The sequence below is a fragment of the Capsicum annuum genome, chromosome 1 (assembly GCF_002878395.1).
Source record: "Capsicum annuum cultivar UCD-10X-F1 chromosome 1, UCD10Xv1.1, whole genome shotgun sequence".
In the NCBI taxonomy this organism is placed as follows: domain Eukaryota; kingdom Viridiplantae; phylum Streptophyta; class Magnoliopsida; order Solanales; family Solanaceae; genus Capsicum; species Capsicum annuum.
The window spans coordinates 92,887,442-92,914,707 of record NC_061111.1 but is presented as its reverse complement, the minus strand read 5'-3'; the positions used below and the strand labels follow the sequence as shown (position 1 = coordinate 92,914,707).

General features: G+C 35.6%; 1 long non-coding RNA gene and 1 pseudogene across 1 annotated transcript; both read right to left on the bottom strand.

The window, feature by feature from the left end:
- Nucleotides 1–979: 979 nt before the first annotated feature.
- On the bottom strand, nt 980–21,934 carry LOC107878216 (annotated as a pseudogene).
- LOC107878223 lies at nt 2,143–10,435 on the bottom strand. The gene is made up of 2 exons (XR_001676775.2): nt 8,724–10,435; nt 2,143–2,308 (listed from the first exon to the last, which is right to left on the bottom strand). It is a non-coding gene; the product is annotated as an uncharacterized LOC107878223 (long non-coding RNA).
- Nucleotides 21,935–27,266: the final 5,332 nt, after the last annotated feature.

Sequence of the window (27,266 nt, the reverse complement as noted above, 5' to 3'; positions counted from 1 at the left end):
ATTATGTGATTGATCTGCTATGACAAGTTGCATATTTTGTTCCAATACTTGTTTTGGCATTGCAAGTTTAATATTTGTAGTTCTAAACCAAAAGTACACCAAAACTGAACATAAAATCATGCAAAAAGAGAACCGAAATTGGAGCAATGTCTGCACCAAAACTAAATCAAAATAACAGCTAAAACTGCACCAAAACAACAGCCTAAACTGGACCAAAAATGCATCAAAACCTCGGTAAAACCTGCACAAACACAGCAGCAAAAGCTGGACCAAAACTGGAGCAATATGTGCAGCAAAATCAGCGCCCAGCAGCCGAAAATGGACCAATATTGCAGCAAAAACTGGACAACAAATTGGACCAAATTACACTTAACACTGCAGAACAATAGAGAAACTGGACCAAAAATTGGTCCAACACAGCAGCAAACACTGGACCAAAACTGGTCCAGACCGCACAATTGAAACCAAGTTTTTATTGTATTCTAATTTGATTCTGGGCAAGTAGATTGAGTCAAATAAGGAGAGCATCCAATTTCTTGTCCTTTCACCTCAGTCCTCTCCTGCAGTCGCTAATTGGTTTGTAATTTGTAAAGTTGCATCATTTAACAAATTGTACAAGAAAATAGGCTTCTAGATGAATATTGTTTTAGGGAAGTTATACAATTGACCTCACGACCAAAAACATTTACAACATCTCACTAATATATACATATAACATACAGTTACCGAATACTTTTTAGGTGGGCAGCTATTCAATATTAATTTCTCATAGTTTTTTGGGTATTTGAGTAGCGTTTGCTGCACTGATTTCTGAATCCTAAAACTAGCAATTATAAACACACTAGGCTTGAGAACTACAAAGCCAAAGGTCAGGTTTTCCCTTAACAAAGAACAAAATGCATTTACTAATAAATCACCTAACTTTGTATAGCTGAAAGTTGCAAAATCGACTGAAAGAATTGAAAGGAATGCAAGAAAATGAGCTTCAAAGCTTCAACCACTTTCAACAGTAAGAAGCAGAGCAGATGGCACCAATCCTGATTGATTGGCTACTGGCACTTTTTTATTTTGAATATATCACTTGTTTCTACACTGTTTTGCTTTTTTCCTTCACATGTTGAATCTTACGAAACTACTCATCTATAGACAACAAATCTCCTAAGTACTCCCAAGACTAAGAAAGGCCACATTTTTTTTTTTGCCTTTCTCTAAAAGAATCTTGACTTATAAAAGAAAAAATTTAAGCCTTCGGCTTTCTTTTCCTTCATAAAAAACTGCATGTGCATTAGGCTGTGGAACCAAATATTCAAGCGAGTTATAATCTTGGTGGACATGTCTCATTGAACTTCAGTTGAATTATCCGGGCCTTCACATTTTGCACTCTCACACAAGACACTCGTGAGGATTTGCATAAAAATAATCTTCTTCTTTGGGTTTGTCCTCAATAACTCTTCGAAGAGCTGGTTGTCCGATTCTTCCCTTGTGAGACTGTCGCACAGCAGCTGCAAACTCATCCCCTGAAAGGGTCCAGTTCTGATGCAAGTCTAATAACCCTACCAGAGTTTTGCGATCCAACTGGATGGTTTTCTTATAACCACGATACCTGCAACAGATCTATTCAGGAACGCCTTCAAGATAAATGCAAGGAACATTCATCCATACAAATAGTAGATCATATGCACCTACGATGACCTTCGACAAGTTTAGCCATATTGCCATCATAAGTAGGGATAAATATGTCACTAGCAGTTGATACAATGAAATCTAATGCTGCCATTTGAGATGAATGATTCTGGAACTGCTGCAACTCTTCGGGATCAAGCAGCATTTCTTTTTTCACCTGCGATATAAACAAAAATCAGAGATATATTAATTGAATGTCATGGTCGAAATGATGAAAGAATCAGCTAGCTATTTACAGGAGTGCAAGTGAATTAGCCATGTCGGAGTTTGCAGCTTTAAACACTGGGTGCAAGAAATTCAGCATATTAAACCTATAAATCAAGCTAGCAATCAACTACCCATCAAACCCCAAAAGAGTTTGGTCGGTTATATAGATTCTACACCAATATTTTTTTTTTTTGAGAAGTAACAATAATATTTTTTATTTCAATAATTGCGGATTCTAGATTAGTTTGTGCGCACCTGCAACATCCCACTAGTGTAGGTACTGGGTAACTCTGTCCACCAATGCTTGGACAAATGGGAAGAACTTAACTAGTGTTTTTGCCTCCACTGGGACTTGGACTTGGGACATGATGGTTCTCAACCCACTTCATTGACCACCCACACCCTTGAGTGTTATTCCCTACACCACCAGTATACAAGTCTTACCAAAATAAAAGATTATTGACAAACATCAGACCACTGTAAGTGTAATTGTTGATTGTTGCCTCACTTTCCGCAGTAAAAGTAGGAATAGTTGCTGGACATTATCCAGTTTTTTAGCCATGTTCTCAACTTAGTTTAGTTGTTGTGTTTTAGGTGTTAATGGTTCAGTTTTTTAGGATGTGCTGATCATGGAATCATGTACAAGTAGTTGCTTAATTAGAGGATTTGATTGTTGCAATTTTTTCTATTTAAGCATAATTTCAGTTCAATGAAAAAAATAGCTTTCCAGCAACAAATACTTTCTCTGTTTCTTTTTCCTGCAACAAATACTTTCTCTGTTTCTTGCCTTTGTTCTGTTTCTAAGAGTGAATTTAACTTAGAACTCTAACAAATTGGTATCAAAGCTCTCTTCTTGAGGGACCTGCATTTGAGGGAAACATATCTTTCTCTTCTTGTTTTTTCTTTTATGGATTCAGAGACTCCTTTCACTGCACTAGCACCACCAGTCTTCAAAGGTGAAGGCTATCATGTCTGGGCAGCAAGAATGGAGGCACACATGGAGGCAAATGATCTATGGGAAGCTGTTGAGGAGGACTATGAAGTTCCTCCCTTGCCTGAAAATCCAACCATGGCGCAGATTAGGAATCACAAGGAAAAGAAAACAAGAAAATCAAAGGCTAGAGCAACGTTATTCGCTGCAGTCTCATCTGAAATCTTTGTCAGGATTATGACATTGAAATCGGCTTTTGAGGTTTGGAACTTCTTAAAGAAAGAATATGAAGGAGATGAACGGATCAAAGGTATGCGTACTCTTAACTTGATCCGAGAATTTGAACTTCAGAAGATGCAGGATTCAGAGACAATCAAAGAGTATTCTGATAAATTACTCAACATTGCAAACAATGTAAGATTACTTGGCTCTGAATTTCCTGATTCTAGATTGGTTCAAAAAATTCTCGTAACAGTCCCCGAAAGGTTTGAAACAACTATTTCCTCACTGGAAAATTCTAAGGATCTGTGACAAATTAGTTTGGCAAAACTATTGAATGTTTTGCAAGCACAAGAACAGAGAAGACTAATGAGGTCTGAAAGATCTGTTGAGGGTGCACTACCTGCAAAAGTTCAATCAAACCAGGCAGACAAAGAAAAGAAGAAGCAGAACAAGAAGGAAAACTCAAGTTCTCATTCTCCTGGGATCAACAGGGGAACGAAACGTGATTTTCATCCTGCAAGCATTGTGGAAAGAAGGGTCATTCACCGTTCAAATGCTGAAGAAGGCCAGACCAGCAGTGTGAGAAATGTCAGCAAATGGGACATCATCATCAGAAGGTTTGCAAAAACACTCAGCAAACTAATGCTGCACAGCTAGTTAATCAGGAAGATGAAGAGCAACTCTTTGTAGCGACATATTTGGCAACTAGCTGCTCGAGTGACAAGTGGCTTATTGACAGTGATTGCACAAACCACATGACTTTTGATCGTGATCTCTTCAAGAAGTTGGATACTTCAGTAATTTCCAAAGGACAAGTTGGTAATGGAGACTACATTCCTACCGAAGGCAAAGGTACTGTGGAAATGAAATGCTCCTCAGGTCCAAAACTTATCAAAGAAATGTTATTTGTACCTAATATTAGTCATAGTTTGTTGAGTATCGGGCAGATGCTTGAGAATGTTTTCAAACTTCTCTTTGAAACCAATTACTGTCAAATCAAGGATGAAGATGGCAGAAACTTATTCAAGGTAATGATGAAGGGAAGGAGCTTTACATTGGATCTTTTAGATCTTGAGCAAAAAGTTTATTCTGCAACTAAAGTCATTGCACAAGTTTGGCACAAAAGGCTCGGACATTTCAACCATGCTGCGGTAATGAACTCACAAAAGAAAGATCTGGTTCGAGGGCTGCCTAATCTTTAAGCCGAAATTCCATATTGCAAAACTTGCCAATTTGGCAAGCAAGCAAGGCTTCCTTTCAAAAAAGCAACCTGGAGAGCCACTGAAAAGTTAAAATTAATTTAAAATTAATCCACACAGATCTAGCTGGTCCTCACCGAACTCCGTCACTCAAAGGGAGTAAGTATTACATAGTTTTCATTGATGACTATACAAGAATGTGTTGGATTTATTTTCTCAGGTTCAAGTTAGAGGTTGCCACTATCTTCTGGAAATTCAAGCAGTGGATTGAAACTCAAAGTGGTTGTAAGATTCAATCATTAAGGTCCGACAATGGCAAGGAGTATACATCTGATCAAAAGAATCTGGAATTGAACACCAACTCACTGCTCCATATACTCCACAACAAAATGGAGTTAGTGAGAGGAAGAATCATACCAGAATGGAGATGGCACGATACTTGTTGCATGAGAAGTGTTTGCCAAAAGAGTATTGGGCAGAAGCTGCCATACATCAGTTTTTCTACTCAACAGGCTTCCAACAAAAGCATTAGAAGAGAAGACACCACTTGAAATCTGGTATGGGTATACACCTTCTTTAAAAAATCTCAAAGTGTTTGGATGTTTGTGCTTTACTTATGTGCCACAGAGTAAAAGAGATAAGCTTGATAAAAAGGCAGAAGCTGGAATATTCGTGGGTTATAGCACTGTTTCTAAGGCTTACAGAGTTTTCCAACCTCATACAAGGAAAATTCTGGTAAGTAGAGATGTTCATTTCATGGAGGATGAAAAATGGAACTCGAAAGAAGCAGAACCGGTGCTATTTCCAGATCAAAGTAGAATACCCCAACTGAAAGAAGATAAATTGGTGGATGATGTTCCGGTGAGAGGCACAAGATCACTCTCTGATATCTATCAGAGATGCAACATGGTTGTTCTTGAGCCAACAGATTTTTGCGAAGCAGAAAAAGATCCAAAATGGAGAGCTGCAATGAAGGAAGAACTCACCATGATTGAGAAGAACCAGACTTGGAAACTTGTGAAAAGACCTGAAGACAGGAAAGTCATAGGAGTGAAGTGGATTTTCAGAACCAAGCTGAACGCAAATAGCTCTATCAACAAGCACAAAGCCAGACTTGTTGAAAAGGGGTACGCTCAAATTTTTGGTATTGATTTTTCTGATACATTTGCTCCTGTTGCTAGATTAGAAACCATGAGATTGTTGTTGGCTATAGCTGCACAAAATGGTTGGAAAGTGTTTCAGCTAGAAGTTAAATCAACATTCTTGAATGGCTATCTTGAGAAGGAAATTTATGTCGAGCAACCTGAAGGATTTGCAATCAAAGGGCATGAAGATGAAGTGTATCAGTTCAAAAAAGCTTTGTATCAGCAGGATTGATGAACATTTGGTGCAGTTGGGTTACAGAAAAAGCCTCAGCGAAGCTACTCTCTACATTAAAGGTGACGAAACAAATCTTATTGTTATTTCACTATATGTAGATGACTTGCTGGTTACAGGACGCAACCATGAGCTTGTTCAGAAATTTAAAGAAGATATGCAGCATACTTTCGAGATGACGGACTTGGGAGAAATGGTTTATTTTCTAGGAATGGAAATCAAGGAAGTTTTCATCTGTCAAAAGAAGTATGCAAAAGACATCTTGAAAAAGTTTAGGATGAAAAATTGCAAAGAAACAACTACTCCGATGTGTCAAAAGGAGAAATTTAGCAAAAATGATGAAGCTGAAAAAGTGGATGAGACTCTTTATAGAAGTATGGTTGGATGTCTCATGTATCTTACAGCAACTAGACTCGACATTTTATATGCTGTAAGTCTTCTATCTAGATTCACTAATTATGCAACTAACACTCATTTTAGAACAGCAAAAAGGGTGATAAGATATGTTAAGGGAACACTGAATTTTGGAATCAAGTTTAATGCCAATTTGAAGCACGTGTTGCAGGGATAGTCTGATAGTGATTGGGGTGGTTCTTCTAAAGACATGAAGAGCACTTCTGGATATTGTTTTAGTCTTGGTTCAGGTGTATTTTCTAGGTGCTCTAAAAAGCAAGAAATTGTTGCACAGTCGACGGCCGAAGCTGAGTTTATTGCAGCAACAGCTGCTGCAAATCAAGCCTTATGGCTTAGAAAAGTTCTACTTGATCTGAATTTAAAGCAAGAGAAGTGCACAGAGGTGTTTGTAGATAATCAAGCAGCTATTGCTACCTCAAATAATCCTGCTTTTCATGCAAAAACCAAGCATTTCAATATCAAATTATTCTTTCTCAGAGACGTGCAGAAACAAGGATCGATTGGGTTAAAGTACTACAAGACGAATCTTCAACTGACAGATATGTTTACCAAAGCCTTGCCAAAGAGCAGATTTGAATTTCTCAGAGAAAGACTTGGAATTTGCAGCAACTGAAGCAAGGAGGAGTGTTGATTGTTGCCTCACTTTCTGCAGTAAAAGTAGGAATAGTTGCTGAACATTATCTAGTTTTTTAGCCATGTTCTCAACTTAGTTTAGTTGCTGTTTTTTAGGTGTTAATGGTTCAGTTTTTAAGGATGTACTGATCATGGAATCATGTACAAGTAGTTGCATAATTATAGGATTTGATTGTTGCAATTTTTTCTATTTAAGCATAATTTCAGTTCAATGAAAAAAATAGCTTTCCAGCAACAAATACTTTCTTTGCTTCTTTTTCCTGCAACAAATACTTTCTCTGTTTCTTGCCTTTGTTCTGCTTCTAAGAGTGAATTGAACTTAGAACTCTAATAGTAATAATGCCAATCCTTGATCCTGACCATTTGATATTGCTATAAAAATTTCCTTTATATTGGAAAAAAAAAAACCTATGGGCTTATTGCCAACTCTTGTCGGCACACAGGTTCGAGACATCAAGGAGTATGGGCCACCTCCTCTATCCTCCCAACTAAAGTACCACTATTTGTCATAACATAGTTCCAACCCATGTCTGACCCACACATAACTTGTTGGGTCTTTGTCATTGAACCAAAGCCCTGGGCCATATCGTCTATATGGATATTCTACTTTAGTTCTAAATTAAATTTGCATGGATTTTGAGACTTTTAATGAAAACTTCCACAGGTAATCTTATATCTACCTCATCTCCACTTTACCACTTTTGATCCATACAAACGAGTAAAATGGAAGTTTATGTTGAACATAATCTAATCATCTCAATTATTTTCCCTCTTTTTTTATAGGTAAAAACATTTAGGCAAAAGTAATAAGCGACCCCCAGAATTTTTCTTCATCTTTCATTTTTACACTAGAACTTGGACTTGTTCTAGTTGCACTTATGGGTTGTTTGGTATGAGGGATGAAGGACAATAATCCTTGGATAAAATATAGGATTATTTGATCTTGCATTTGGTTGAGGGTATTAGTTAGTCCCGAGGTTATTTCATATATATGGTGCAATAACTAACCCCTTAGAGGTCGTTTGGTAGCTTTTTTGGAGGTGAGTTATGTAAGTATATATTCTGCATAAATAATATCATGTTTGGTAGCTAGTTAGGAGGTAAATTGTTCATGAATTAAAATAATACAATGTTTGGTTTGCATTTTAAAAACCTGCATAACTAATACATGTATAAGTTATGAGAGAATCTATGTATTATTTTATGCAACATAGAAGGTGGAATAACAAATTCATGAATAACTAATAACTAATCCCTGCATAACATAATACGATTTCCTCATGACTAATCCCTACATTACTAATACCTCCATAACTCTGACCAGCTGCCAAACTACCCTTTAGGATACCCTAATCAATGGAATAACTATGTTTATCCCATTCCGGTACCAAATGAACCCTTGCACTACCCAAAAATATTCCTATTAGATACTTTTATGATAACTAGCCAAAAATAAAATGTCTTTTCAATACACTCATGGATGAGTCAAAAGTTACCAGTTAACCGAGGACATATGAAATTTAGACCCAAACTAATTATTAAAAAATGAATATAAATTAAAAAGAAAAAATAATTTAGTTTTAAACCTAACCCTAAGGAGCAGTCACAACCCCCTCCATCTACCGCCGCCTTCATCCACCGTCAATCGACTGTACTTTTCTTCCCCACTTTCATTTAATGCCCCCTTTATGTATTCTTCTCCATCCCTCATTCAGATCTGCCTTTTTTGGTTTCAGATCTAGTTTTGGGTGGAAGGGGAACCGCGGGGGGATGAGGGATAGATGTTCAAAAGGTGGCACAGTGACGTGAGAGATAGAAGTCAAGATCGTAGACTCCATTTTTTGGCAAAGATGGTGGCGTGGTGGCGGCGGTGGCAAATCTGAAGAAAACATGACAGTGGCGGTAGCATAGATAAGATGGCCAAAAAAGGAAAAGAAAGGAGAAAGGTAGCATCGATGGTGGTGTCAGCGACATCATCGACAGTGGGGGGAGACCAAAAATTTGCAAGATGGAATGGAAAAGAAGAGGCAAAAAAAGAATTTTGATCAAATGATTACCTCTCACGCGTCCATTTCAGGTGTTTTATCACATAATGTTAAGCCAGCAAAAAGTATCTAATAAGACACTTTTTGAGCAGTTGAAGTGTGTAATTGGAATAAGTCCTAGTTCTATAGTCACAATGAAAGATTCAGACAAGTTTTGGGCGGTGCTAATGAATTTAGCCAAACATTTAACTTTAAACAGACTACTTTCTCTCATCATATACTCTGTGTATGTTATATGCATCCTCTACTGAATGAGATTGTCTCTCATCTATCCGATCTATCTTTATAACTGACACATCTTCACATTTATATATTTATGCAGTCAATCTTGTGAATATAGTTATCGTATGAAGATCTTTCTTTTGCTCAGTATATATTTTCATCAATCGTCCTATCAGAATTAATCTTTGTTATGGATCAACTAAGCATAAATTCAAATTGATTCACTATCATTATTATGATGTCCCAAAATCTAAACTGTCCCTTATTCCAAAAGTTTCATTATATGACTTTCTCAAAATTAGTCTTTGTTATGAATTTTCTAAGCACAAATTCAAATTGATTCTCTATCATCATTATGATGTCCAGGAGTAACTCAAGAGGAAGACTAATGAAGTCCTTGCTTTAGGCCCCAAGAAATATGTGGGCCAAAATTTTTAATTAATAAACTTTATGATTTTATTTTCATTTAAATAATGTAAATTATAGATAAAAAAAAAAATTCATAGAAAAGCTGTCTACTCTTTATATTTAGAATTTTGAATTCAACTACTCACACCTTCATAATAGTAAATAAATTTTAATAAACTTTCCAACTCTGGGACATTATCAAGGGTGCTCAATCTTCATGTTTTTTTAATTATATTGTAGTATTCTTGAAAATCATCAAGTCTTCAACTTTATTAATATTATTGCTAATAATTTACATTAGTACGGATGAGTTTTATACTTCCATCTCTCCAAAATACTTCAAAACTTTATTGGCATCTCACCTGTGTCATAGTTTTTTTTGAATCCTTACTTTTTTCATGGTTTAACTTTAACTGTCATAAGTTGATTGCTAAGGTTTCCAGTCAATCAGAATATAAGCAATTTTTTGAAATAGAGTTTCCATAACAGTATCCCTATCAAAATTTGTCAGTGTCATCCTGGGCTACGAAATACTGATTTTTAAGATAACAACTATTACTAACTGCATGAGAGCATTCAGTTGGGCTGCTAATGAACAATGGATTGTTCATGTCAAAGGAAGAACCTTCGACAAAATTTCTCCTAATATGGTTTCTAATATGTTTATTCTCGAGCTCTGTACTTTAACATTGCCTTTTCTTCTTCTTCTTCTTCTTCTTCTTCTTCCTAATATGTTTTCTAATATGTTTATTCTCGAGCTCTGTACTTTAACATTGCCTCTTCTTCTTCTTCTTCTTCTTCCTAATATGTTTTCTAATATGTTTATTCTCGAGCTCTGTACTTTAACATTGCCTTTTCTTCTTTTTCTGCATGTGGTACTTTTAGTATTTTATTAACATGTGTTCTTTCAACACATCTCTTTTAGTTCGGCAAACTTTGATCCCTTATTTACTTTGAATAAACATGTTTTAATTGAATAGAAGAAAATGTTTTTTTCAGATATCTTACTGCCAAAAAAAAATGAGAACTACAAAACAGTTACAACTTACAATCTTTGAGAAGGCCCCAAAAAAAAAGGAATTACAAAGCAGTTAACACTTCCAATATTTGGAAAGGCAGTTCTCAAAGCAGCAAGCCTCCTTTCACTGCCATAGATATCACCTGATGCAATATAAATCTGCATACCCTTTTCAATACCCAAAGCTTGCAAAATCAAAGTTGCTTCCTCTGGTGTGAGGGGACACAAGCCTTGAGATCGCTTCTCATCAGATACAATTTCTTTCTCCTTCCACCATGGAAATGCATACCTGAGTGAACAAAGTAAAACAAATTTTATCACGTAGGCAAATAGGTGTGTTAATGTTGGACACAAAGAAATAGTAGAATCAAGAAAATCATGTAGGTTGGGAAAATAACCAAATAAAAATTTGTAGTTCTTCCACAGTGTCGAAACTTTAAAGTCAAGTAACAATGCGAAACAGAAAATTATAAGCAAAAGATGCTACAGCTCTTCGCATTGCTGTTTTGATCCACAACCAACTTATACCACTATAGTTAGTCATCAGACACTGCTCATAATCAACTTTATTAGTAGAACTACCACCATAGTGCAATTCTAGGTATTGGTTCATGTAAATAGTTACAAAAGCAAAAGAAAACCAAGGTGAACACTGGGATCAAATATTGATACTATACATACTCTTGCACTATAAAAATGTGCTCCTGTGTTTCACCACTTTGTGTGTTTTGCAAGAGAACATCGGAGGTTACCTCTCGGTGTTTTCCTCCTCTTTTGCCTAGGTTCGGGGAGTTGGATTAGGCATTATTCTATGTCCGCTGCCAAAGGGATCTTAAAAGAACAATCAAAAATCAAAAAGCTATTCTTCAATGTCACATGTGTAATCATACAACTGCACAATATGAATTTCAGGGAATGGAAGGCATCTAAATTAATGTGTAACAAGGAACTACCCAGATAAACAACTCAATATGGAACTTCTATGAGGAACCAGAAATTAAATAATCATTACAACAGCAATAACAACACTACATTTTAATCCCAAGTAAGTTGAGATCGACAATCTCATCCTCACTATCCATGTCACTCCAATTAAGCCTTTTCTGTGCAATACACACACACTTAGTTTCTCAAGCATTATTAGTCCTCCACATTTTTCACTAGCGTATAAATGTTCAATGAGAAAAAAAATAACGTACTAAAATGACTAAAACATCACCGTTAATTATGGTGGTGTGAGTGTACACGCTGGTTCGTGCACTCGACTATTCTATCAGTACATGTTAAACTCCCCAGCATAGGTAGTGTTTCTTCTATCTGGTAGGCTTTGAATACCAGTCTCTAAGCTTGCACACACTTTATTTTTTATTTTTTTTGATAATGGTAATGTTATTTTCGCATACTTTATTGACCACTAGGTCACTCTTGGATGCTGACTAAAACTTAATCTCAACTAACTGGTATCGCCTATATAGAATTTTTTTTTTCGTTATACCTACCTTTTACTAGGGTTAGTGAATTCCAAGAGATCGTAGGTGTTTTAGACAACTTCCTTCCATGTGATCTTATGTCTACCTCATCCCAAAGGTTGCCAACCGATAAGAAAGAACAGAAAAAGGTGATTTCATCTATTTTGACCGATTTATTAAGAGATTGGGAATCCAAACCAGCTTAGAGAATCACTATTGCTATTCAGCCCTTTGTTCCGCCAACAAATAAGTCATCCTTGACAATTTTCTATTCCTTCGTTGTCGAGCCGCCTCTTTGGCATTCGATGCTTTCTCGTTCCTCTCGACAACATAGCCAAACGCACTTCTTTCAGCCCCTAAGATGAAAATATCAATCAAAGCTTCATCCAAGTATAGATTCATATATTTTTTATTTTTTTTGGACATTAACTTGGTCTGTAAATGTTTTGACCCAGTGGAGTTCATTCGACCCATTGCCTGGTCTTTGGCACTCTCTTGCCAGCTCAAGTAAGTGTGTGACTTCGCAGGGGACATCCTCCACTTCTTCCCACACTCTGTTCACATGGTTCTCAAAGTAGGTAATAGAGGAAAAGCCTATTCTTTAGACAATCCTTGCGGCGCCATATGTTACTAAATTTTGATCATGACCAAGAAAATGATGTTACTTGCACATTGTCATACAGTAACATTAAATTCAACTATTATACCTAGGTAAAACATAACGCTATCGAAGCAAAGATACATGAGCATAATGTGAATAACATTTGTACTTCAATTGGTAATCACCTCAACTGTTTCAGCTCCTCTGCTTCCTCCTCAGTGCAGCCTTGAGTGCAACCAGAGAAAGCCAACATATCCATCTCATACCGTAAATGCAATGCTACAAATGGTCCTCTCTGCTGAAGGATATGCACTAACTTTTGTCCCAATACATCAATCTTAGGTATGAATTTCAGAGCGTGAAAATTGACCCGACATCTAAGCCTTTGAAACTCAAGAGGGATCCCATTATTTGCTAGCCTAGTATCTGTCCTGTTGAAGTTTATAACCTGATGCTTGCTGAAGAGAGGCAGAATCTGTTAATACATATAAAATGCATTAACGCAGGATATTCTACTGTTAAATAACATGTAAATTTTCAATGGTGACAGAAAGAACATTCAGTTATCAAGGTTACTGATTTTTAATGATTACAAAATCATCATTCGACTACATACTGATTTCAATGTGTAAGTTGTATATAAATGTACACACAGCGACAACATTACTTAGTCAAGACTTGTGAAGTGAAAATACCAAGTATAGGAGCCTGCTGGCTAGCTGGTTTTCAGATAACAACATACATAGTATACCTCCATAGAGTGCGGTCAGGGAAGGGTAGAGTGTACGCAGTTCATACCAGTACCTCAAAGGTGAGGTAGAGAGGTTGTTTCCAATAGACCCTTGGCTCAAGATAAAAATAGTCATAATAGAAGTACAAGAAACAATAGGTAATAACAAAACAACAAATAGTAACAGATCAAGACTACCACAAAATAATACCACACCCAATCCACCCTAAACAACAGACATCAACAAAACTCCAAGAAGAAGAAACTACATTTGTAGCACTACGACTACTAGTACGGACAACAAGACAAAGCACTCCTACCCCCTAGTATGGACGCACTCCTACCTACTAACCTCATACCTTAATCCGCGTCCTCCACATATTTCTATTTAGAGCCATGTCCTCGATAAGCTGTAATTGTGCCATGTCCTGCCTAATCACATCTCCCCAATATTTCTTCGGTCTACTTCTACCTCTCCTAAATCCATCCATAACCAACCTCACGTCTCTATACTTTCACACTGGGGCGCCATGTATCTCCTCATCACATGCCCAAAACAGCTCAACCTCGCTTCTCGAATCTTGTCTTCCATCGAAGTCACTCCCATCTTGTCTCTGATATCCTCAATTCTAGTCCTATCTCTCCTAGTAAATTCATATATTTATCGCAACATCCTCATCTCCATCACCTTCATCTTTTGAATGTGAGAGATCTTGATTAGTCAGCACTCCAACCCATGCAACATAGTTGGTCTAACCCACCACTCTGTAAAACTTATCTTTAAGTTTAGGAGGCCGCTTCTTATCATACAAGACTCCGAATGCGAGTCTATTTCATCCACCCTGCACAATATGGCAAGTAACATCCTCGTCAATCTCTATTTTACTGGATAATGGACCCAAGATACTATAAACTACCTCTCTTTTGGATGGCTTATGTATCAAGCCTCACTTCTACATTACCCTCATGTGTCACCTCACTAAACTTGAACTCCAAATATTCAATCTTGGTCCTACTCATCCCAACCCTTTAGACTCTAGGGCTGTCTCCAAACCTCCAACTTAGCATTAACTCTGTCATAAGTCTCGCCAATCAAAACTACGTTATCCACAAATAACATGCACCATGACACCTCACCTTGAATTGTTGGGACAATATATCCATCACCAAGGAAAATAAAAAGGGCTAAGGGTCGATCCCCGGTGAACCCCATCAACACGGAAAAGTGCTCCGAGTCTCCTCCCACTAATCACACTCGAGTCTTAGCTCCATCATACATGTCCTTAATCAACCTAGTGTACACTTCTAGCCTCCAAGAACTACCAAAAAAACAGGTTGTACACCACAGATACACCTCTAGCCTCCAAGCACCACCAGAAAACCTCCCTAGGGACTTTGTTATAAGTTTTTTTCTAGATCAATGAACACCACGTGCCAGTCCTTCCTCTCCTTATACTGCTCCACCAGTCTCCTTATGCTATGAATGACTTCTGTAGTTGAGCGTTGTAACATAAATCTGAACTAGTTCTCAAAAATAGTTACGGTCCTCCTCAACCTCAACTCTACTACCCTCTCCCAAACCTTCATAGTGTGGCTTAGCAACTTGATACCTCTATAGTAGTTGCGAGTTACGTGTTTGGATAGAAGTGTTGAAAAGCATTTAAGTGCTAAAAAATTTTATAACTAAGAAATTACTTGTTTAGATAAAAGTGCAAAAACTAAAAATAAGTAGTCGTTGTGTTTGGTAAAAAAATATTGATATGCTATCCTTTTGTTAAAATAACTAAAATACCCTTAAAACTTTTATCGACAAGTACAAATTCAAAAGTATCTTTGTAAAGAAATAGAGGAACACCATATATAAGGTGAAGAGGAAGTTCTAGATTTGTTTTGAGAAAGGTATTTTGAGAATTAGAAAATAATTAAGGATAAAAATAGTAAAAAACTTGGTCAAACTAAAAGTGTTTATAAACTAAAAAATCATTAGTTGGGGATGATCAACTTATAGTTTATGACTGATTTTGGCCTATAAGCACTTACATATTTACCAAACACATCAATAATTCAATTAGTGTTTATCAATCAATTTGACCAGCTTATAAGCTTAACTCAATACTCTTCCAAATGATGATCAATACAATTGTTGCACAATCACGAAGAACAACTAATTCGGTCAGGTCAATCATGCATCTACCAGCTAATGAATTACTCCAACCGATTCAATTTGTTTGTTTGTTTTGAGATGGCACAAATTTAAGAAAGTAAAAAAGACTTTTGAATCTTGTGGTCTTAAACTAAATATATGTGGAATGTACCAAAATGTATGTTAATCTTGTGATCCTACACATGCCACGAGGAAAATTATAAGTAACGAGTAGCCAAAAAAAAAAAGAGACATTCTTTTTTAAACGGACTATAAACGAAAGTAAGACAAAAAAATTACAATGGAGGACGTATATGATAACAACGTAACAAAAAAATTACAATGGAGGACGTATATGATAACAACGTACTGCAGAAACAAACAGACCAACCTGGTGCAAGTAGTACTTTTCACTTGACCAGCTAACAGGAGGCATTACCAGTGGATGGTATCGATATCTCCTGGCCACATTCTTTGGCAGTCTCCTTATTATGCGGACTTCGTCTCTTAATGAATCAATGAAGTGTCTCACATCAAAAATATCCTCAAAATCACCAATATATGCTATGGTAATTATATATCACTAAGAAACAGGTCAAGGAAACAGCAGTACATAACACCAGAATTACCTAGGATCTGCCCAGAATGATGATTTATCAAGCTCTGGAACAACCAGAGTTAAATTTAAAAGCCGTGCAACAGTCACCATGTCACAGATCTACATTTAAAATGGCTAAATTTATCAGGTTAGGAGTTTGTATCCAAGTTTCGGGGATCTAATTCAATTTGAATGCACTTGTACAGTTTCCAACTTCCTCAACAGCAAAAGGAGAAAATTGAAATACAAAGAGAAAGCCAAAAAAAAAAACCCCCACCGCTGCACGCATTTGGTTCAAACCACCATTGCAGGACACTTGAAGAAACCCATTCCTTGTATAATTTCCAGCATGGCATAATAAATTAATGGAGTTACAACAGCTCAAAGTTTTGCATAGTCCCTACTTATTTTCATGTATAGTCATTGTCATGTATAACAGCAGAAGCAGAATTTGGATTTGCAAAGAAGGGCTCAAAGATTTGCTCTTTTCATAAATGCTACACTAACAAGATGAGCTGCAGCACTTTTCATGAAAACACGTTCTGTTGGCGCATTAACAAAATATACTGATTAGGATACAGATACATGTCTTCACTAAATATAACCACTAATGCATTTCCCATCAAGAAAGCATTTCTTTTTTTATACAATTAATCTAGAAGTACTACTCTTTCCATCTCCTTAAGGTTGAGAATATTTCATCTGGCAGCATCAGCTGATTCCATAAGAACTTCAGAAAATATGTGTATGCTTATACAACAGAAAGATATTTACCCTTGTGGAAGGGTGGCATGGTATGAGTCTTTTTCACACATTTTAATTGATGTTTTTCTTTTTTTGGGGGGGTATTTTAAGTCAGAAAGAATGTGGTAAAAACAAAAACTACGGAGGGGTTTAAGAAATGTATAGTTGTTTTAATTTAATGTCTTTCACTAAAGAGACTGCTAATTACAAATAGTATGAAAATATCAAAAGGTAGCTTCTCACTAGTCATGTAGGGAGCTAATAAAATTAAAATATTCTCTATATCATCTCAAGACTGGACTATTTTAGATCCGTAACATGTTCGTGACATCCTTCAGAACATCTGCTATTCCTCTCACTCTGCATACAATCAGGATGATACATAATGGCACGGGATACTAATTTATTTTCCAGCTTCAGAGAATTAATTTTCACGTCCTATTATCGCCCACTTAACTTCAAAGAGGTTGAGAAACATTTTTCATATCTTCATTGCAATTGTACAGCAACAAGATAAATGATAGACAACATCCGGCTCTTTTCAACATGAAACATATGTTACAATGTATCTAACTACTTCTCATAAAAGATTGCTTGTGTACGGCATGCTATTTTTCTGAGATGAGACCCTTGAGGAATCTTGATTTTCCAAATCATTTGGCATGGCCATTTTTGCTTACTTCGTTTGAAGGAGAGCTTTGCCTCCTGATTAAATTTTGTCAATCCCTTTGCAGACCTTCAGCCCTCTCAAAATATCTGATACCTCTCTCCATTTGTTACCTTCTAGGTTGCTGAACAACTGAATAACACTAACAAGTTCCGGATCCCAGCAGTTACTTCCAGGGATAGTAATGGTGCAGGACAGGGCGGGTTACAGCATTTGGGGGCAGTGTGGGTTAGAGCTTTTACGGGTACGAAACGGGTTTAAATATTTAAAAAAAAAAAAAAAAATCACGCGGGTGGAGGATTTGGATAAAAATCTTTTAAGCTAAACCTAAAACACTGAAGTGGATTTAAAGCAACTCTTAGTAGCCGTTTGGCCATGAGTGATTTTTTACTTTTTTCCGGAATATTATTTCACTTTAGTGAAACAAGTGAAAACTGTAGTGTTTGTCCATGAGAATTCCAAATACAATTCCGGAATTGTATTTGAAAAAGTAAAAACAAGTTTTATTTGTTTTCACTTTTTTCACTCATACTCCTCGCACAAAATTTCAAAAACAACTTTAATTTATATTCATGGCCAAACACAACTCCAACTTCAACTTCAACTCCAACTCCAAAAAATTATGATTTTCATGGCCAAACGGACAAGAATAATTGAAGTAGACAAAACAAAATAAGATAAAATGGAGGATGTGTACATTCATCAGATACTTGCGGAGAGTGTAATGAAGTTTATCAGTTGTCAAATTCAAGAACCGTTCTATTCTTACACTATTCTATTGTTTCATTTTTTTACATGTTTTTACTAGGAAAGAGAATAATGTATTTACACAAACTAAACAGAATTCACTATCCTAAACCCAAGAAGGGAAAAAGGAAAAAAAATTGAATTCTTAAAAAAGTATGTCAGATACAACTAATCACTAGTGTGTGGTAGGTAGATAAGGATTACATGGTTGCATCTCATAGGTACAGATTGACAAGTAATAATTTACAGACTTACTATTCATCAGTGATGCTTTTCTCTGATGGTATTAATCATCAAATTCATTCACAAAAGCTTTTTCTTAAAATAAAGAGCAAATTATGGCACAGGGTGATGTAGGTTGAAAATAAAAAATTATGCTATGCGGGAAGGGTTGAAATCTTTGTGGGTCTGCCCAGCAACGCACAGCACTGCACTGTTTGCCATCCTAGTTATTTCTGACACTGAGGATCTAAGTTGCTTGGACTCGGGTACGGGTGTCCGATTCAGGTGCAAATCTAGTGGTCAAATCCTTCATGATCTAAATTATAAGATTCAGGGGTACTCAAGGTACAGATATGGGTATGGGGATTCGGCTAAAAATAATTCAAATATCTACAAATAAAGTTATATGTCTAAATTATGAGACATTATGCGGAAAACATAGAAGAAGGTATTCCGAGAAGTAAATATTGATAAAGAGTAGATCCCAAAAGGAGATAAAAAGGAAAAGATTTGACATAGAAATTTCTATATACAACGTATTCCATTTTCTTCAATTTCACCTTATCTTTTGTTTTTACTACAGCATTCATTGTACCTATCCCAAAATTCCCTATTGATTTTCATCAAAGCAACTAAAATCGGTTAACCAAATCCGGTACAGATCCCACACCCATGCCCATACTCACGTCGTGTCGACACAGGTGCGGCACCGGAAGTGAAGAGTCCGACCAACTTAGCTGAAGATGATATTGAAGTCATTATTTGATATACATCGAGTTATGGTAGTTATGGCAGTTATGGCTATTAAAATGTGGGGAAAGTTATGAAGATCAAAACATATATAAAACATGAACAGAATACACATCTACACTTGGGTGTTCAATCGATCATACTAAATAGGGAATATGTATATAAACAACATTGTAATTTGTTGGTAATCAAGTTACCTCTTTTCTCCAACATTACACAACATTTAATCCCTCTAACATTTTATGCAATGAAATTATAGTCATTTTAGGGCTTAAGCAGTGGATTAACAAACATTACTAACAAAACCACTTCCCTTTGCATTGTCAAGGAGGATGTTCTCTTGAACACACAAGATTTTAACACAGTGTCAAACAGCCCGCTAGAATCTATCATTACAAAAGAAAGTTCCTTAGGGTAAAGACAGTTCCCTTCACCCCATTACTCCCTTTCCCTTTGGAGCATAGCGCCTTTATTGTTTTCATCATTTTGGCACTAACTATTGGCTGACTCCCTACCAATCCCATTGACTTGTTCTTCAACCTACTAAGCAGAAATTCTATTAGTTAATGGCCTAATTAACTTTTTAAAGTTAATAGACTTGAAGTTTCATTTTAAAGACTATTACATTTGCAATCACGGATGGACATGGCCCATGAGATAAGGGAAAACAAGTGTATCACTGAAGCAAACCATACAAGGTAGCGGAACACTGTTAAGCTAATTGGCAATAAAAGAAGACATTTGAAATTGAATACAAACCACCACATCATATGGAAATGGAACTGACAAGAAGAGTAAAATGGAAAAACACAACCATAGTAGGCCATCAAAACTAATACGCTTTCTTGTATTCCTGAGCTATTAGGGTTGTGCTTTCATATCATCAAATTAGAAAAAGCTACATTAGGAAAACCAACTCATTGAATTTCACTATACCTGTGGAACTAAAGTCATCAATATCAAATGTCTAGTTAAGCACACAACATGCTACCAAACAAAGATTTCCCTTTTTTTTCTTGGGTAAACAACAAAATCAACAATCTTTCACATTCATCTTACAAGAAGAAAAAATGAAGCTTGCCTTTTCCTCAAATTCACTACAATGAAACTATCCACAAGCCAAGTGAATTCCTTGTCCCCTAATGATTCTGTAACAAACATTTAATGCCATCCACGCTAATCAACCAATAGAATCACATATCGATCAATCAATTGATGTCAGCTATATGAAGTAATCAGGGTCAATTTCTCAAATGATCACCCAACTTAATGAATTTATCTAGTTAAGTCATTTTATTCTTAAATTGTTACCTTCCTAAAAATAAATTCATTTTTCTTTGTCTTGATCAACAAAGTCACCTAATTGTTCATTTGTTTCTCTATAAAACAATCACATTGAAAACTTCAATAAAACCACCAAAACTACCATTAGCAACTTCTTCTTTATAAAACCACTAGAAAATTTACTCTTTTTTCCATACTCCGTTAACTTAAACAACAGTGAAGTTGTTGACAGCATGTTAACTCAGGATAGGGAGCCTTTTGCTGATGCCATTGCTGATGCCCTGATTCCCATTCCCTCCTTCAGGTCTTAATGCTCTCTTATTGGCATACATTTGTCATGTATGCAGAAGCCACATATATGAAATATGTATGTTATATTTCTAAAAAGTACGAAGAAAAAATTGCCATTTGTCCGCTACTCTTGTAATGTTGTTCAAGGTGGAAAAATATGCAGGTTAATTTGACAAATTTTGAAGATTGGATACAATTATCTATAAAGTAGAGCGAGAAAATGGATATAATCATCTATTAAGTACCACAAAAGAGTAAGCTTTCCGGTGATTTTATAAAGAATAAGTTACTTATGGCAATTTTCCTGTCATTTAATCTAAGTTTCCTGTGTGATTGACTTTTAGAGGATCAAATGACTAGTTACTGACTTTATTGAGTGACTTTATTAATACGAAACAAAGAAAAGTGACTTTATTGAGACAAAACAAAGAAAAGTGACATTAATACAAAACAACAAAAAGTAACTTTATTGATTAAAAAAATGACTTTACTAGATAAATTCATCAAATTGAGTGACCATAATCACATAATTGGTTAACAACAACATACCCGGTGTAATCCACGAGTAGGGTGCATAGTTTGATAAAAATTGACCAAATAAATTACAAACTTATTAAGAATCACAAAACAATATCAAGATACAGGCACGTTGAGACTCACTAGATGGGAGCAGAGGTGGAGGAGGAGAATGCACAGTCTCATCAACACGAACCGATAATTTAGTTAAACTAGTGAAACCCGAAAGCACGCGCAAATGCCAGAGTTGAACCAAACAGGTCCATGTCAAAATGCTAGCACAAATAGTAACAAACCAATTTTCAACCTCGTCCTCTGTATCAAAGGTTGTACCCTTTCACTCCTCACTTGTTGTATCACACTCTCCATTTTTTTTCCTCCTTTTCACTCCTCATTGCCAATTCATTCTAACAATTTCACATTTTGTCCATATTTCAAGAATCATGTATATGCAATGCATATAAATGTGAACTGAAAAAATAAAATGGGAAGTATTACTCAATACCCATTATAAAGATTTGAAAATTGGAGCAAAATCAAGGAAGGCATTGTGAAAAAATTTAACCCTAGAATTCAAAATAAGATTCAAGACCCAGTATTAAACCTTCCACGTTGGAGTAGAATCAAATGAAAAAAGAAAAATTTGGGAGATCAATGAAGAAGCAAACCATGAAACAGCAATATGAATGTTCCTTCTGATTCTCAGAACAGTTTAGTTTCTCTGTAATAAAAATAGAAAAGAAAAAAAATAATATAAATAAATATTTTCTGTTTTATATATATATATTGTGTGTGTATACATATTTTGGCTTCCTTCTGTTTTATTATTTTGAAGTAGTATAGAGAAGAAAGGTGGGAAATGGAAAAAGTGAATAGCAGAAAAAGAAAGAAAATAATATACTATTATGAGCCTGTTTAGATAGGATTAAAATCTGATTAAATCAATTTTTAATCTCATTTTTTATCCTTTTAACATGTTTAATAAAATTAAAAAATACTTAAAATAAGCTAAAAACTGATTAAAAAATCAAAAGGTGAGAAGTTGGGTACCCCAACTTTTTATTTTTTAGATTAAATTCTTTTAGCTTTGATCAAAATATTTACCTTTTTATCCTTTATATTTTTCTCCAATTTCGAAAATATCCTAAACTTTAGTCCTGAAATATGTAGTAGTTTTTTTTTCCTTTTCATTTTTATTTGTTTCCATCGAATTCATCAGTACGTCGGAGGTTTGTTTAAAAAATTTATTTTAGAATTAAAAATTATAAATAATTCACCTTATTTATGGTGTTAACAACTTTAAGGACATTTAAGTCATTTTAACAACAAAAAATTGTTTAACATCACTTATTTACCAAACACATCAATAACTTTTTTTTCAGTTTCAGCACTTTTATCCAAACACTTATCTGCATAATTTATAAGCACTTATTTTAAGCTTGTAATCATTTAAGCTAAAAAATTATTTTTTTAATTCTATCCAAACGGGCTCTGTATTAGATTGTTAGGAAAGAGAATAGTATAATTTACCAATTTAATTGTGGAAAAAATTGATTTAATTAATACAAACAAAACAATTAGTGAATAATTAATAGAATTTAGGAGTTTTTAAGCATGATTAGCATGGTCGGGTGGCAGGTTTGGTTATTTAATTTATAAATCTTGTGTTAGTGGGTGTGATAATATAAGTATGATCTACTTGGTCTTATCAAATTCTAACTATATTTTATTCCAAATTTTGGGAAACAAGTATATGTAGTAGTGGTGTTGTTCTAACTTCTAAGTCTCTGGTCAGCTTGTAGGTTCAGAGAATTATTTAGTAAAAAATCGTACTAGTATTTATTTTGTTTGGGGTACCATTTGCATAAAGACACGTGGCACAACTAGAAAAGGCAACTTAAAAGTTTAGTCATAATAATGAGTGTCGAGGTTGCGAGAAACTTCTCTAGAGATGACCGCAGTGAACCCACTCTCTCGTAAGGGATAAGGACAAATAGAAGACAAATGTGTCAGCATGCTCAGAAGCGCGGACGAACTCGTATGGAGTCAAGTACCGCAGAAATATTAGTTAACTCACTAACAGACCGAACATATGGCATGTCAGCATAGGTTTTAGTTTTTTAGGGCTCTATTGTCAAATTATGATTGACCATAATCTAATTTGTAACCTATAAATATTCGTCCCTCTCACACTTGTAAAAGCGTTTTGATTTCTCATTCCTTTGCTCAATATAATAGTTTTACTTGGTCCTCTTAAGATTTTTTTTTTATTATTCTTTACTGGTTATCTAGCTAGTGATAATCTTGCTTTGCCTACGGCTTGGATAGCTTTGATTAGATCTCAATCACGCTCAAATTCGCACGGGCTTGCCTTTATTTGGTTATTTATACTTTGCTTAGTTTGTTTATTTCGTACTTTCTTGATTTCCTTTATCACCTAGTGACTGTACTGCTAGTAATCAGACCTAAAATAAGGTTAAATTGTAATGCATACTCTTGACTCACCTATAAATTCAACTGTATCAAATTCCAGATAAATAATATGGCGCTCACCGTGGGGCCAGAGCAACTATGTGGATTTAATTTTATTTGTTCTTTGCTAGTTTGTTTGTGTCTTGTCTTGCAATTAGTATGTCATGGCCAACGAGGAGAATAGATTGAGGATGTATTCGTTGTTGAATATATGACAAGGACTCTGCTTCCGGGCGTGATCGACTCCAGCGGGCAAATTACTCACCAGGATGATAAGAATTCAGACTTTAATGTGGATTTAACAAACATGACTACTCAAATAAAGGAACCGCAGGTGTAATACCCAAGAAATTCTCAGCTACGATCTGAACCTTTATATTTATATGGCTAGACCCAAACTTGGTGAGTTTTTTACCTTGCCTAGGTATGAAGACTAATTAATTCTTAATTGTGGGGGGAGCGCATTGATGTAAATTAAGGTCATAGGAACCTTTAACACAAAGGTGAGTTTAAAGTTTCTCTATGGATGAAATTTTCATTTTTACTAGGGTCCATTTCAAACGAGCATTCCTCTTAGAATACGAAAAGTTACTTTGCCCATTAACTACCGACGAAATGGACTAATAAGCCTCTGTACTTTTTTTCATTTGTAACTTGGACCCTTTCACCCACTCTTTTACCAACTGAACCCTTAAACTCATTGAAACACAATATTTTAAACTCTTTTCTCATCAGATTAACGTGTGTATAATACAATCGACTACACATGAAATTCCATGTTATTTTTTAATGACACATAAGCAATTAAATATTAAAATCTAAATAACATAAAATGAAATTTAAAACAAAAGGAAAAAAAATCCCTCCCCCCCTATTTCAGTTTTCTCGCCTCTCCCTTACCTCTACTTCTAGAGGGGCAAATTTATCTCTCTATTTTGAAAAATTGGCTAAATATATCCTTCGGCATACTTTGGGGGTCAAATTTACTATCATTTTCATGCATTGGGGAAAATTGACTAAGTATATCCTTTGTCTTACTCTGAGGCCAAGTTTGCCCTCATTGTTAAGAAACTTTTCACATGTACCCTTCCTTTTAAAGGTCATATTTTCAAAGGTGAAATATTAGTTTCACTTTCTTTTAAATACGTGCAAACACAAGTTTTTCCAACGCAACAATATTAATGTCATATAAGATTAGCCAATAGTCAAAAGGGTTTAATATATTGTGTTTTATTAAGTTTAAGGGTTCAATTGACAAAGAGATGACTAGGAGGATTTAGGTTACAAACAAAGACAAGTACAAGGGTCTCCCATGCCATTTCCTCTTAACTACCAAATCAAAGTTTTTTCAGTCTTCTTTCTAATATCGCTCGTCAATCCAAATTTTGAGTAAGAAATTATGTGTGTTTTATTGAAAGACAGTCAAAATAGATCGAAAGGCCAATTTGGCCAACATTCTAGTCCCATGTATGGACCTAGGTATGTTCGTACATGTAATGCCCCGAATCTGGTACCTAGAATGCTACACGGTGCTCATGATCCCGAAGGACCACAAGCTAACCCATAACTGATATTTGTACCTGAATACTGTATAACATCATGTAAAATGCAGAAATAATAGATTGAAACATGCCATAAGGTTCAAACTGGATAAAACATAATATCTGAGAGATGGTATATCAATACCAAAACATGAACTAAAATAAACTGTCTGAACATACTATAGTCTAAAAAACCTCTAACTACTGAACTGTCTGAATAAGGAGTTGATGGGACATATCCCCAACTAACCCTATCTACTGAAAGCTAAACTGATATAATGAAATAAATAATCATATCGTCCTTGAATGATGAGGACTCACTACTAAATCTGCTTGCTAAAATTTGGAGTGCTACTGATGCTCTGAAACTCGTACTTCTGGACCAATGGTATAAAATGCCATAGTGCAAATCTGTCAGTACGATTGAATGTACTGGTATGCATGTAAGGTAGACTGAATGCAAAGGGTTCAAATACATGAACAATGATAACTGACTATATAACATGAACGTGAGAATACATGCATGAATAAATGACTATAACTGAATTTGTGATGATAGTGACTACTGAGTCTGGATACTGATAACATAAGTTACTAATAATTGATACTGAGCGACTGTATCTGACAGTCTGGGTTCTGATGGAACTAGCTGAGTTTCGTACTGTTCTGAGTTGACTGTATCTGACAGTCCTGAATTCTATAGAACTATCCTGAATTCTATAGAACTATCTGAGTTCTATTACTGAGACTGAGACTAAAACTGTAACTATGGAAAGTATTCATCTAACCTACATGCCCCAAATAAAGCAATATAGCTGAGTTGGGGTCCAATCTGTAACCCCAATCGGAAGGGTGTCAATACTGCGCCACTGGTAAGGACAAGCTGTGAGTCACCCTCAACTAGTAGGTACTCAAATGAGAACGGTGGGAACCCTTAACTGGCAAGTAAGCCACCTCATCAACCCTCAACTGGCAGGTCAGATATCTCAAACTACGCTGGCTACATAGTTTTGGAACACAAGGATTGCTTCAAAGAATCACACCTCTACTAGCAGGTGAGTTCCCATCCTTAGGTTCACTCAGTGCTAAATCCTACTCCCATCTGAATAGACACTGAACATGATTAACGAAGCTGAACTGGACTGTGTTAACTGAGTTTCGTTGACTGATGGAATACTATTGAGATTACTAAATTACTGAGCTTTTCTGAGTCACATGACTGATTGAGTTCTATTAACCATGGCTTGACTAAGAGTATCATGAAAACATGACACTGGCTCTAGGCACACAGCTAAGTTGTCGGGTACATATACCCCCAGGACTCGATAGAAGGAAACTTGACAAGGCATGGCGTTCTTGAATACATGACCAACATCAACAATCTACAATATAATAAGTTGGGGATTTCATGAAGCACATGGTTATCATAAACTTGCATATGGTAGGAATGCATATAATAAGTATCATAATTTCATACTCTAGCATCATGAGCATTCCAACAAACATCTACATTGCACATCAATAGCATGAGAGTCATTTGAACATAAGGGTAAGACATGCATTTATCATATAGGTTACAATTGAGCTATAATACATAATTTCTATCCTCTTAGGCATTTTATCAAACACCTTACATGCACAACTTAGAGCATAGGTGAAATCATCAAATTACACATTATGAACCACTTCATTCATGGATTTCAACTTGCATGCTAACGTAGTTTCATGAAAAGCACGTAAAGATTCCAACTTGGGAATCGTACAATAAGATAAACATGGTTACAAAACACCCATAATATAAATATCATGATTTATAATTTGAAATAGGGTTCTTGAGCTTTATGGATGAAAGGAATCCATAAATCAACAGTATGCATACCTTGGATGGAAGATTCTTGAAAATAAATAGTGAAATTCTTGAAATTAGATCCTCAATTGGAAACCCTAAGCTTGTTCTTAATGGATTTGAGAGAGAAACCACTATAATTTGGGTGAAATAGGGATGAATTACGTGTTTGTGACTTATATAGGGGTGGGAAATTGACCCTTTTGCCCTTGAGGACGCGGTCATTTAATGACTAAAAACTGGGTGCTGATGCTACAAGCGACGTAGTGCGTTGATGGGTGCGACG